This window comes from Bufo bufo, chromosome 4 (genome assembly GCF_905171765.1).
Source record: "Bufo bufo chromosome 4, aBufBuf1.1, whole genome shotgun sequence".
Classification (NCBI taxonomy): Eukaryota; Metazoa; Chordata; class Amphibia; order Anura; family Bufonidae; genus Bufo; species Bufo bufo.
Genome location: NC_053392.1, coordinates 507,488,219 through 507,502,209, shown reverse-complemented (window position 1 = coordinate 507,502,209; position 13,991 = coordinate 507,488,219).

Below are 13,991 nucleotides of genomic sequence, written 5' to 3'. Positions count from 1 at the left end.
ATGCCCCAAACAATCGGAAAGAGGCTTCATCGGAGAATATGACTTTGCCCCAGTCCTCAGCAGTCCATTCACCATACTTTCTGCAGAAGATCAATCTGTCCCTGATGTTTTTTTTTGGAGATAAGTGGCTTCTTTACTGCCCTTCTTGACACCAGGCCATCTTCCAAAAGTCCTCACCTCACTGTGCGTGCAGATGCGCTCACACCTGCCTGCTGCCATTCCTGAGCAAGCTCTGCACTGGTGGCACTCCGATCCCGCAGCTGAATCCTCTTTAGGAGACGATCCTGGCGCTTGCTGGACTTTCTTGGACGCCCTGAAGCCTTCTTAACAAGAATTGAACCTCTTTCCTTGAAGTTCTTGATGATCCTATAAATTGTTGATTGAGGTGCAATCTTAGTAGCCACAATATCCTTGCCTGTGAAGCCATTTTTATGCAACGCAATGATGGCTGCACGCGTTTCTTTGCAGGTCACCATGGTTAACAATGGAAGAACAATGATTTCAAGCATCACCCTCCTTTTAACATGTCAAGTCTGCCATTTTAACCCAATCAGCCTGACATAATGATCTCCAGCCTTGTGCTCGTCAACATTCTCACCTGAGTTAACAAGACAATTACTGAAATGATCTCAGCAGGTCCTTTAATGACAGCAATGAAATGCAGTGGAAAGTTTTTTTTGGGATTAAGTTAATTTTCATGGCAAAGAAGGACTATGCAATTCATCTGATCACTCTTCATAACATTCTGGAGTATATGCAAATTGCTATTATAAAAACTTAAGCAGCAACTTTTCCAATTTCCAATATTTTTGTCATTCTCAAAACTTTTGGCCACGACTTTACATATGTCAAATCTCGCACAGTACTTGCAGAGACTTCAATTTATGACATCTGCATGCACATTATCAAGTCATATATCAGTAATAGTTCAGTGGGTTCCATGGGTCTTCCAGGTCCCCAATGTGGCAGACCACTCGATTCCCAAATCAATGATATGCCTAAGTACTCCTTCACCTACTTTTCTATGTCAGACCTATCCTTCCCCGGTGGTCCTTTGTGTAGACAACATATCCCAAATTTTTCTGTGTGCAAGAAAATTCCATTCCTGGTTTTGCTCTGTGCCAACTCAGAAAGGGCCCACCTAGGATGAGTACAAAAAGATTTTATTGTTAGCGCCCCCTCACCAGTATTATACAATAACATTATATACAGTGACACTGTACGAAAAGGAGGAGCAGCTGCCGGGCCTCGTCTGAGAGAGAGATCTTGACTAGCCACAGGAGTGGGGGGTTGCAAAGAAGTTGCTGGGGAGGGGCCCATTCAAGAATTTTCTGTGGGGCCCTGTCATTTTTAGTTATGCCACTGCCCCAGACCACTCCTTTTCACCATGTTTGACATCTGTTTTCCATTAAACCCTGTAGGGTTAGATGTAAAGAGTTGAAATTATATGATTTTGTTACATCATAAATAATCAAAACTATTTGATCATTATTACACGACATTGGAATATTTTATGTCAATGAATATTTACCCTCTTTGCAATAAACTCGGTAAAGTTGGGAAACATCTAGTATATTTATAAAGAAGTTCATATGGCAAAATACTTTACTGCTGAGGAGAGGGTATATTGCTTCTGCACCCACCACATTTTGAGATGGACTGGCCATCCTAATCTAAGACCTGTACCCCTCAGCATGGGAATTGCAGAAAGCGCTAATGAGAATGGAATTGCACGCGTGTGGTTATTTGGAAAGATTGCAACGTGTGTTTAGAGAAAGACTCAGGACTACTACTACCCTAATTGCTACTGCCTATACACAGCTATTAAGAGAATCCTTCTCTGTAACATACCTCAGAACTGTGCCTTTTGCTACTGCATGAACTACTACTTCTATTATCTAAGAGACTTTATTTATTGCAACCAAATGGGCCTGGTCATTGACTCCATCAACCTTTTACCGGCCTTGCATTCTGCCATCCATATACCATCAGGGGAACACCAATTATCACCAGGCGGAAGTCCCCAAAAGGCTCAGAGAGTGCCCCAGAGAGCAGCAGAGTGAGGGCAGCCACCATCAACCACTACTAGTTCTATCTGTGCCACTGCTACCACTCCCATCCTCCTCTCAGCACTCCCCCGGTGGGTCGCTTCATAACCATAGATCTTCTGTGGATGTAGGCTGGTGTAAGGATGTGGGGCAAGGGACCTTAAATGTATTACTCTGTGGGCTCCTTCCTGCAAGAGTGACGCCCCTCTGGCACCTTACTGGCTCACTTGCATACTAAATAAATGGAATTTTCAGAAGATAGAAAACATCTATTGCTGAAACAAAGGCACATCTAGAAATAAGGGACTAAGTGCTATTAGGCCACGGCTTTACATCAATAGCGATTATCCGGGTGACAGATTTCCTTTAATTGCATAATTACTGCAACATCTCACCTTGGTCAGTAGATGGCAGCAAGTGTATCCAGAAGGCCCAGTCTATGGTGTCCAAATGACTGGAAGATTACACCGTAACATGCTCAGAACTTGTCTTTCAGAGAGTCGTTCCCCAACAGATAATACTGGAGGTGTTCAGGAGAGGCAATCGAAGCCTGTAGGTCCAAGAGACATAGGGTGGTGGCTAATCGCTATGCTGCCTTTACAGACTGCCCAGTCGTCCACCCCCACATGTTCAGTAGCGGACGCTGTTCCTGAGAATGAGCCCATTCCTGCACCAATGTCAGAGAAGCCAGGCATTCGCAGATAGGAGCGCTCCACGGCAGGTATCCCGCCTCAGCATTATGCAGCAGATGAATTTATTTGGTAGAGTTGTCAAAATTCTAGTGGGTTGGCATGTAAGGATGTGGGGCAAGGAACCTTAAATGTATTACTCTGTTATGTTGTTGATTGCATAATTACTGCGAAATCTCACCTTGGTGAGTAGATGGCAGCAAAGTATAAGGTGGTCAAAGTCTACATTGGAGCTGCCTATTAGAGGAATACGATAAACCTATTTAGTTTGCAAAGTTGGAAGATAGCTAATTTCTGGGCTGTCTTGGACTGTTACAAGTGTGTTAGCAAACTGCAAATGCAGGTTTGACACTGCAGTGAGCAAATCACTTATTGCATCACACTCACCCTGTGTAAGGGGAGGGGGTTCCTGGAGGAGCAGGAAGTGGCTAGGCGGAGCCTGTGCTTGGTGGTGCTGGGAGCAGCACTACTGATTCTACAAGTGAATGGACTGGCCCATTGTCTGTGTCTGTGTGGCATCGTGTATCCTCCATACCTGTGGGCCCAGCCCTTGGTTCTCTTTCATTTGGCACTGAGAGCAGGGTACATTAATCCCCATGCAGAACCCAACCAGTTTCAAGGTGGTTCCGGCTGTGGCCCCCATCATCCCTTATGCCATGGGAGTAGCTCCGATCATGTGTTTGCCCACAGGGGCAATATTGAATCAGCTAGTGTGGTTTGATGGCCAAAATATGCTGTTAGAAGACTGGGCCGCACACCTTATTTACAATAAGATGGTAACAAAACATCCTTGCCTTCTCTATGGGGAACCCGAGGGCAGTCATCAGAAATTTCAGGGAACCATACAGGCAAAACTCTCTGTTCACAGTCATAGCCATAACAACCATAACTTTTTTTTTGCTTGCATCAGGCCATTTGGTCAATTTCTATCAACTTTTATTATGGGTTCAATGAAGGGAAGAAAATGTCATTTTTAATTACTCTGCCTACGAGTCACCATAAATAACTGTACTGTGGGGACATTACTACTGGGGGGTACTATGGGGACAGTGATGCAGTTGAATACTTTGTTAGAGCACAGGAGCTGACTGCTCCTTGCCCCGCTGTTCACCGTCACAAGCCTCAACCCTGCTAGGTAGGCCTGAAGCCTATAAGGTAGTAAATCCCAGTGCAGGGTGGCATGATGATATCCTCATGTCTGCCTGCAATGTGACACAGTGCGCTGATGTTGGCACAACTGAGTCCCAGCATCCCAGTCTTCTGCGAAGGGCGTGGAGCAGTGCTTGGTATGTATGATACTTTTTTTTAAAAATCTTGGCCAATTGTTGACAATCCTGGATGGGGTCTGTGGGGGACATTGTTATTGGGGGGATGAGGGGCACTGTGGAGGACATTATGGTCACTGGGCGACATTGCTACTGGGGTACCCGAGCATCCCGAGGTGTTCAGCCGAGGCCCCAAGCACCCGAGCATTATGGTGCTCGATCAACACTACATCCTATGCAATATTAAATGGTAGCATTAGAAGAAACAACTTGTCCCACAAAAAACAAGTCCTCATAAGGTTATGTGAACAGAAAAATAAAAAAAAGTTATGGCTCTGGGAAGACAGGGAGTGAAAAACGAAAACACAAAAACACAAAAACGGAACATTGCCTAATCAGGAAAGGGTTAATATGCCCACGAAGAAAATTAATACTATTTAGTATCTTTTTAAGCACAGAAAATCCTATTATTTGAACTGTGCAGTTCTATGATGTAGTGGTTAATCTGCTACCTACAAAAAATAAGGTCTGGAGTTCAATTTTCAGCAGAGGCCTATAAAATAATGTATTTAGAAAATGTCTATATGTGTTGGAGAGAGGGCCCCTTCCCCAACCCATATCCAGCAGAAGGGCTATAGTTAGCATTTACTGTGCTGAAGTGAAAAATAATGAGGCTGACAATGTCACAGACCCTAAGTGGCTGGGCCTGGGCCCTGCAGCTGCTCAGGGCCCATGACTGAAGTGCTGCCCTGTCGAGTCCTGTTCACTGACAGCTGGCTCCCCCAATACTGCAGCTTCATGATTTGAGTGCCATTGCCATCTCAGCAAGGCTGCTCAGGAACGTCTTTGCAGCCCAAATATTTAGTGTCACGGTACCTTCTGTCACAGAGGTTAGAATATCGGAGAGACTGACTGCACGTGAGGTTAACTGACAGCCTCTTGATTCTTAGTGTTGTGGTTTGGTAATGACCACACCTCTTGTCAGGTGCAGCCCGTGGTCATTACTGCATTCGCTACTTAGTTTGGTCTCACACTTCATACGATGCGGTTGATATTATCTGCTTGGATTTGGAAGAGTTGGTGTGTGGACCTTACCCGTGTTCCTGCTCATCCATTTTCTATAAGATAAGTTGTACAGCTCATTGTATTTGGTTGTTCCCCTGTGCTTGTTGTTTGCTAGTCCTCAGGGAGACGCTGGTTCATTCACCTGGGAAGGAACCAGTAGTCTCATTCCCTGCCACTACCTAGGGCATTTCAGGGCTCCTAGGTTCTAGGTGCTGGCGTATGTATTTTTCCACCTTTGGGGTCTATACATACTGACAGGAGTCAGGGCCAGGTTTAGGGGCTTCCTAGGAGGTGACCTTTTCCCTCTCCCTAGACTTGAGGCCTAGTTCTGTGTCCCTCTCCTGTATTCGTGACATTTAGGGGATTATTTATTATCCAGAAATGTGCCTATATTAGGTGTATTACTGGTGCAGATTTTGGCGCAAAGGTTATTTGCGCCGCAATCGGCAACTTTGCCCCTCTCACTCCAGCTCTAAAAAAAGTGGGTGTGGTGTGGGCAGGGAAGGTGTGGGCTCCTGATTTAGGTATAGAAAATGGTCTAAATGTAAGGAAGCTGGCTTACATTTAGACTGGCGCTAGATGTGTCGAAGTTATCTATAGGATGGCACCTCTTCATAACTCTGGCAGATTCACCGCCAGATATGGGGGGTTATTAAGACCAGCATCTAAAACGCCGGTCTTAATAAATGAATCCCTTAATGTCTATGGATAGTCTGGAAACCAATTAGCAGAGCAAAGACTGTTGGTGATTTTGTCACCTCCTACTCATTTTTTTAACGCATTGTGGAGTCTGAGATTTTTCATAATTTTTTCAAATCTTCAGGCCTGTGATTATCACACTTAATATATATATTTTTTTGCATCAAGTCTCTGGGCAGTTTGGACAGCCTTGGAATCCTGGGAGCCTCAAACTCCATTTGGCCACCCAGGCTGCCTATATTGTAATCTATCATTGGAGATAGGATCAGCCATGTTACATCTGAATATGCTAGGATCAGCCATGTTACATCTGAATATGCTGGATCTTTGATATCATGGGAAATAATACTTTTGTACAATATCTATATTGCAAATTGTTAGGTTTGAATTTTAAGCTTTTTTTTGTCAACTTGACTTCTTTTAATGAAGTCAGATGTCCTCCAAGAAACCTTTATTAAAGCCCTGACGAAAAACTGCAAGATACAAACAAACGTCAACAAATATGTAACCCAGATGGGAATCTGGAAAATGGTTTAGATTATGCAACAATGTTTACATTCAGTGCCTAATAAGGCTAAACAACCAACTTTACGGATAGATACAGCAGTTTATCAAACTATTCGCAAAAATAGTCTGGCTGATTACAGAGGTGCCTTCTCTTATGTAGACGTATAGTTCTTGAATGTCACTGAAACAGTCAAAGGCCTCATGCACACGACCGTTTTTTAAGGTCCGCAGAAACGGGGTCCGTAGGTCCGTGATCCGTGACCGTTTTTTCTTCCGTGGGTCTTCCTTGATTTTTGGAGGATCCATGGACATGAAAAAAAAGTCGTTTTGGTGTCTGCCTGGCCGTGCGGAGCCAAACGAATACGTCCTGAATTACAGTGCAAGTCAATGGGGACGGATCCGTTTGACGTTGACACCATATGGTGCAATTGCAAACGGATCCGTCCCCCATTGACTTTCAATGTAAAGTCAGGAGTCCCTTTTATACCATCGGATCGGAGTTTTCTCCAATCCTATGGTATATTTTAACTTGAAGCGTCCCCATCACTATGAGAACGCTTCTATGTTACAATATACCATCGGATTTGAGTTAGATCGTGAAACTCAGATCCGACAGTATATTCTAACACAGAGGCGTTCCCATGGTGATGGGGACGCTTTAGGTTAGAATATACTAAAAGAACTGTGTACATGACTGCCCCCTGCTGCCTGGCAGGTGCTGCCAGGCAGCAGGGGGTAGACCCCCCTCCCCCCCCTGTATTTAACTCATTGGTGGCCAGTGCGGCCGCCCCCCCCTCCCTCCCCTGTAGTTAACACATTGGTGGCCAGTGCGGCCGGCCCCCCCTCCCTCCCCTGTAGTTAACACATTTGTGGCCAGTGCAGCCGGCCCCCCCTCCCTCCCCTGTAGTACTGTAGATTTATTGGTGGCCAGTGGGCCCCCTCCCTCCCCCTCCTAATTAAAATCTCCCCCCATATCATTGGTAGCAGCGAAGAGCACCGATCGGAGTCCCAGTTTAATCGCTGGGGCTCCGATCGGTAACCATGGCAACCAGGACGCTAGTGCAGTCCTGGTTGCCATGGTTACTTAGCAATTTTTAGAAGCATTATACTTACCTGCGAGCTGCGATGTCTGTGACCGGCTGGGCGCTCCTCCTACTGGTAAGTGAAAGGTCTGTGCGGCGCATTGCTTATAGCACAGACCTGTCACTTACCAGTAGGAGGAGCTCCCGGCCGGACACAGACATCGCAGCTCGCAGGTAAGTATAATGCTGCTAAAAATTGCTAAGTAACCATGGCAACCAGGACTGCAGTAGCGTCCTGGTTGCTATGGTTACCGATCGGAGCCCCAGCGATTAAACTGGGACTCCGATCGGTACTCTTCGCTGCCACCAATGATATGGGGGGAGATTTTAATTAGGAGGGGGAGGGAGGGGGGGCCCACTGGCCACCAATGAATCTACAGTACTACAGGGGAGGGAGGGGGGGCCGGTGTTCTGAGATATTTTCCTACCTCAGATATTACCGGCCGCACTGGCCACCAATGTGTTAACTACAGGGGAGGGAGGCGGGGCCGGCCGCACTGGCCACCAATGGGTTAACTACAGGGGAGGGAGGGGGGGCCGGCCGCACTGGCCACCAATGTGTTAACTACAGGGGAGGGAGGGGGGGCCCACTAGCCACCAATGAATTTAAAACTGGGGAGGGAGGGGGGGGTGCCACCTCCTGCCTGGCAGCACATGATCTCTTACAGGGGGCTATGATAAGCATAATTAACCCCTCAGGTGCAGCACCTGAGGTGTTTATTGTGCGGATCACAGCCCCCTGCAAGAGATCGGGTGCTGCCAGGCAGCAGGGGGCAGTCATGTACACAGTTCAAAGTATATTCTAACTAGAAGCGTCCCCATCACTATGGGAACGCCTCTGTGTTAGAATATACTGTCGGATCTGAGTTTTCACTAAGTGAAAACTCAGCTCTGAAAAAGCTTTTATGCAGACGGATCTGCGGATCTGTATGTGTGAAAGTAGCCTATGGCCAATGCCAATCTTGTGTGGATCCGTGTTTTTTCACTGACCCATTGACTTGAATGGGTCAGTGAACCGTTGTCCGTCAAAAAAATAGGACAGGTCATATTTTTTTGACGGACAGGAAACACGGATCACGGATGCGGCTGCAAAACGGTGCATTTTCCGATTTTTCCACGGACCCATTGAAAGTCAATGGGTCCGCGAAAAAAACCCGAAAACGGCACAACGGCCGCGGATGCACACAACGGTCGTGTGCATGAGGCCAAACTCACAGATGTACGGTAATTCCAGATAAGGTGACAATGGTGTTCATTCTAGAGATATAGTAATTTGTAATCTTCCCATAATACATAAGTATATGTGTCTTTTGTAGCAGAGCCTGCTTCTCTTATAATGTGTGGGGTCACACTTGTAGTTTCCTCCTTATTTAGTCTCTTACAGCCAGTATTCCACAGAACAGCCATGGCATCTGGCTTCCCATCTGTACTCCTGCACCCTCATAGCTTCCCTCTCTTATGTGACCTTAACAGACAACATAAGGGGTTATGGGGGTTAGTAAGACCAGCATCTAAAACGCTGGTCTTAATAAATGAATCCTTTAACCACTTCACGACCACCCATTGACTATAAACGTCCTATGGGCGGTCGTTTATCTCTAAATGGACTTTCTGGAACGTCCATTCAGAGATGGCAGCTGCACTCTAATCGTGCAGCTGCCGAGCGGGGGGGGGGGCCCGCTGTCAGTGACAGCATGGCACCCCAGAGAGAAGGCAGGGACAGTGCCCAGGTGTCCCTGCCTTCTAGATCACTGTATACACAGCGCTCAACGAGCACTATGTATACAGATCAGGGAGCGCTATGCTGCCCTTGTCCGACCCGGTGGTCATGTGACCGCCGGGGCCGGGAGAGTGCAGGAGCTGTCGGGTCTTCCATAGACCTCGATCAGCCCTGCACTAAGGCTGTACAGCGATGTATTATGCTGTACAGCCTCTCTGGGGGGTGTATTTCCCCTGTAACTGGGGCTACTATGTCAGCCCCAGTTACAGGAGAAATCAATAGTGAAAAAAAATATATAATTAGGTTAACCCCTTAAGGACCGGGCTCATTTTCACCTTAAGGACCAGGCCATTTTTTGGAAATCTGACCAGTGTCACTTTAAGTGCTAATAACTTTAAAACGCTTTGACTTATCCAGGCCATTCTGAGATTGTTTTTTCGTCACATATTGTACTTCATGACACTGGTAAAATGAAGTCAAAAAAATTATTTTTTTTGCACAAAAAAAATACTTAATTTACCAAAAATTTTGAAAAATTTGCAAATTTCAAAGTTTCAGTTTCTCTACTTCTGTAATACATAGTAATACCCCAAAAAATTGTGATGACTTTACATTCCCCATATGTCTACTTCATGTGTGAATTGTTTTGGGAATGATATTTTATTTTTTGGGGATGTTATAAGGCTTAGAAGTTTAGAAGCAAATCTTGAAATTTTTCAGAAATTTACAAAAACTAAATTTTTAGGGACCAGTTCAGGTCTGAAGTCGATTTGCGAGGCTTACATAATAGAAACCACCCAAAAATGACCCCATCTAAGAAACTACACCCCTCAAGGTATTCAAAACTGATTTTGCATACATTATTAACCCTTTAGGTGTTGCACAAGAGTTATTGGCAAATGGGGAGGAAATTTGAGAATTTAATTTTTTTGTCTAATTTTTCATTTTAACCCATTTTTTCCACTAACAAAGCAAGGGTTAACAGCCAAACAAGATTGTATCTTTATTGCCCTGACTCTGCCGTTTACAGAAACACCCAATATGTGGCCGTAAACTACTGTACGGGCACACAGTAGGGCGTAGAGTGAAAGGTGCGCCGTATGGTTTTTGGAAGGCTGATTTTTATGGACTGGTTTTTTGACACCATGTCCCATTTGAAGCCCCCTGATGCACCCCTAGAGGAGAAACTCCCTAAAAGTGACCCCATCTAAGAAACTACACCCCTCAAGGTATTCAAAACTGATTTTACATACGTCGTTAACCCTTTAGGTGTTGCACAAGAGTTATTGGCAAATGGGGATGAAATTTGAGAATTTCATTTTTTTGCCTAATTTTCAATTTTAACCCATTTTTTCCACTAACAAAGCAAGGGTTAACAGCCAAACAAGACTGTATCTTTATTGCCCTGACTCTGCTGTTTACAGAAACACCCCATATGTGGCCGTAAACTACTGTACGGGCACACAGTAGGGCGTAGAGTGAAAGGTGCGCCGTTTGGTTTTTGGAAGGCTAATTTTGCTGGACTGTTTTTTTGACACCATGTCCCATTTGAAGCCCCCCTGATGCACCCCTAGAGTAGAAACTCCATAAAAGTGACCCCATCTAAGAAACTACACCCTTCAAGGTATTCAAAACTGATTTTACAAACGTTGTTAACCCTTTAGGTGTTGCACAAGATTTAATGGAAAATAGAGACACAATTTCAAAATTTCAAATTTTTGGCAGATTTTCCATTTTAATATTTTTTTTCCAGTTACAAAGCAAGGGTTAACAGCCAAACAAAACTCATTATTTATGGCCCTGATTCTGTAGTTTACAGAAACACCCCATATGTGGTCGTAAACAGCTGTACAGGCACACGGCAGGGCGCAGAAGGAAAGGAACGCCATACGGTTTTTGGAAGGCAGATTTTGCTGGACTGGTTTTTTTGACACCATGTCCCATTTGAAGCCCCCCTGATGCACCCCTAGAGTGGAAACTCCAAAAAAGTGACTCCATTTTAGAAACTACAGGATAGGGTGGCAGTTTTGTTGGTACTAGTTTAGGGTACATATGATTTTTGGTTGCTCTATATTACACTTTTTGTGCAGCAAGGTAACAAGAAATAGCTTTTTTGGCACGTTTTTTTTTTTTGTTATTTACAACATTCATCTGACAGGTTATATCATGGGGTAATTTTATAGAGCAGGTTGTCACGGACGCGGCGATACCTAATATGTATACATTTTTTTTTATTTATGTAAGTTTTATACAATAACTTCATTTTTAAAACCAAAAAAATGTTTTAGTGTCTCCATAGTCTAAGAGCCATAGTTTTTTCAGTTTTTGGGCGATTATCTTGAGTAGGGTCTCATTTTTTGCGGGATGAGATGATGGTTTGATTGGCACTATTTTGGGGTGCATATGACTTTTTGATCGCTTGCTATTACACTTTTTGTGACGTAAAATGGCAAAAAATGGCATTTTTTACACTGTTTTTATTTTTATTTTTTTTACGGTGGTCATCTGAGGGGTTAGGTCATGTGATATTTTTATAGAGCCGGTCGATACGGACGCGGCGATACCTAATATGTATACTTTTTTTTTATTTATGTAAGTTTTACACAATGATTTCATTTTTGAAACCAAAAAAAATCATGTTTTAGTGTTTCCATAGTCTAAGAGCCATAGTTTTTTCAGCTTTTGGGCGATTATCTTGAGTAGGGTCTCATTTTTTGCGGGATGAGATGACGGTTTGATTGGTACTATTTTGGTGTACATGCGACTTTTTTGATCACTTTTATTACCTTTTTTGGGAAGTAAGGTGGGCAAAATTTCAATTTTCTCATAGTTTTTATTTTTTTATTTTTATGGCGTTCACCGTGCGGGGAAAGTAACATGACCATTTTATAGATCAGGTCGTTACGGACGCGGCGATACCTAATATGTGTAGTTTATTTAATTTTTTTAATTTTTATTCAGTGATAAATGTGTTTTTTTTTATCTTAACTTTTTTCACTTTTTTTTTACATTTTTTTGACCCAGACCCGCTTGGTTCTTGAAGATCCAGTGGGTCTGATGTCTGTATAATACAGTACAGTACAATATATATTGTTCTGTACTGTATTTTACTTACACTGAACAGATCTATGCTTTCAGCATAGATCTGTTCAGCACCATGGACAGCAGGACGCCTGAGCAGGCGTCCTGTTGCCATGGGAACCCTCCCCGTCTGCTCAGAACTTCGCAGACGGGGAAGGGTAAGCACGGGGCTGAGGGGGGCTCTCTGGGGGCTCTCTCCCTCTCCATCGGGGGGCTGCAAAGGCACAGCAGCCCCCCGATGGAGAGGGAGTGAGCTCCCTTACCGATGACAGTTAACTTTTTCCATACAGCGGTCCGTACGGACCGCGGTATGGAAAGGGTTAAACGGCTGACATCTGCACAGATGTCAGCCGTTTATACCAGGGTGCCAGCAATGTGCTGGCACCCTGGTATAACCACTAGAAGCCAACGATCATTCATGGGAGGCGGGCGGGGGATCGCGATCCCGCCTGCCGCACCGCCCGCCTCCCGCAACGCCCCCACCGCATGCGACACCCCCCCCGCACCACCCGCCGGCATCAAATCATGCAGGGGTGCAGGGGGGGGTAAAAAATATAGATTTTAGCCACTCTAAAGTTTCTGATCCCCGCGGTCAGGGACCGCGGGCATCAGAAACTGCAAAAAGCGCAGCAAACCGCAGGTCTGAATTGACCTGCGGTTTGCTGCGATCGCCGACACGGGGGGGTTACATCACCCCCCCTGGCGTTGTCACAGGATGCCGGCTGAAGGATTTCAGCCGAAATCCCGTTCCGTTTAACCCCTCGGGCGCCGGAATCCCGATTTAAAAGTTAGGACGTACCGGTACGTCCTTGGTCCTTAAGGACTCGGGAAATAGGGCGTACCGGTACGTCCTATGTCCTTAAGGGGTTAAATGTTCCCCAGAGGTCTTGTATGACCTTATGGAGGATTCAAAGTGTAAAATAAAAACTAAAAAAATTAAGTGTTTTATAAAAAATAAAAAAAAGGTTTCACATGTAAAAAAATAATTTTAAATTCCCCAATTAAGTAATTAAAAAAAAATTTAAAATAGAAAAAAATAAAATAGACATATTTGGTATTTCCGCGTCTGTGACGGACGGCTCTATAAATAAATCATGTGATCCACCTCGTCCCATAAACACCATTAAAAAAAAAAGAAAAGAAAATGCGTAAAAAGAAATTCCATTTTTGTCACCTTAAATCCCAAAATGTGCAACACCAAGTGATCAAAAAGGTGTATGTCCCACAAAATGGTGCCAATAAAACCGTCACCTCATCCCGCAAAAAATGAGACCCTGCATGAGAAAATCTCAAAAAAAATTAAAACTATAGCTCTCAGAACATGGAGACATTAAAACATCATTTTTTTCTTTCAAAACCGCTATTATTGTGTTAGTGAAATAAAAAAAAATTATAATTACATATTGACGCATCCGTAACAACCTGCTCTATAAAAATATCACATGAACTAACCACTCAGGTGAACACTGTAAAAAAATAATAATAATAAAAAAAAGTGCCAAAAAAAGTCATTTTTTGTCACCTAACATCACATAAAGTGCAACACCAAGCGATCAAAAAGGTGTATGCCCCCCAAAATAGTTCCAATCAAACTGTCACCTCATCCTGCAAAAAATTAGTCCTAACTAAGACAATCGGTCAAAAAATAAAAAAGCTATGGCTCTCAGACTATGGAAGCACTAAAATATAATTTTTTTGGTTTCAAAAATGCTATTATTGTGTAAAACTTTAATAATTAAGAAAAAGTATACATATTCGGTATTGCCACGTCCGTAACAATCTGCTCTATAAAAATGTCACATGACCTAACCCCTGAGATGAATGCTGTAAAAATA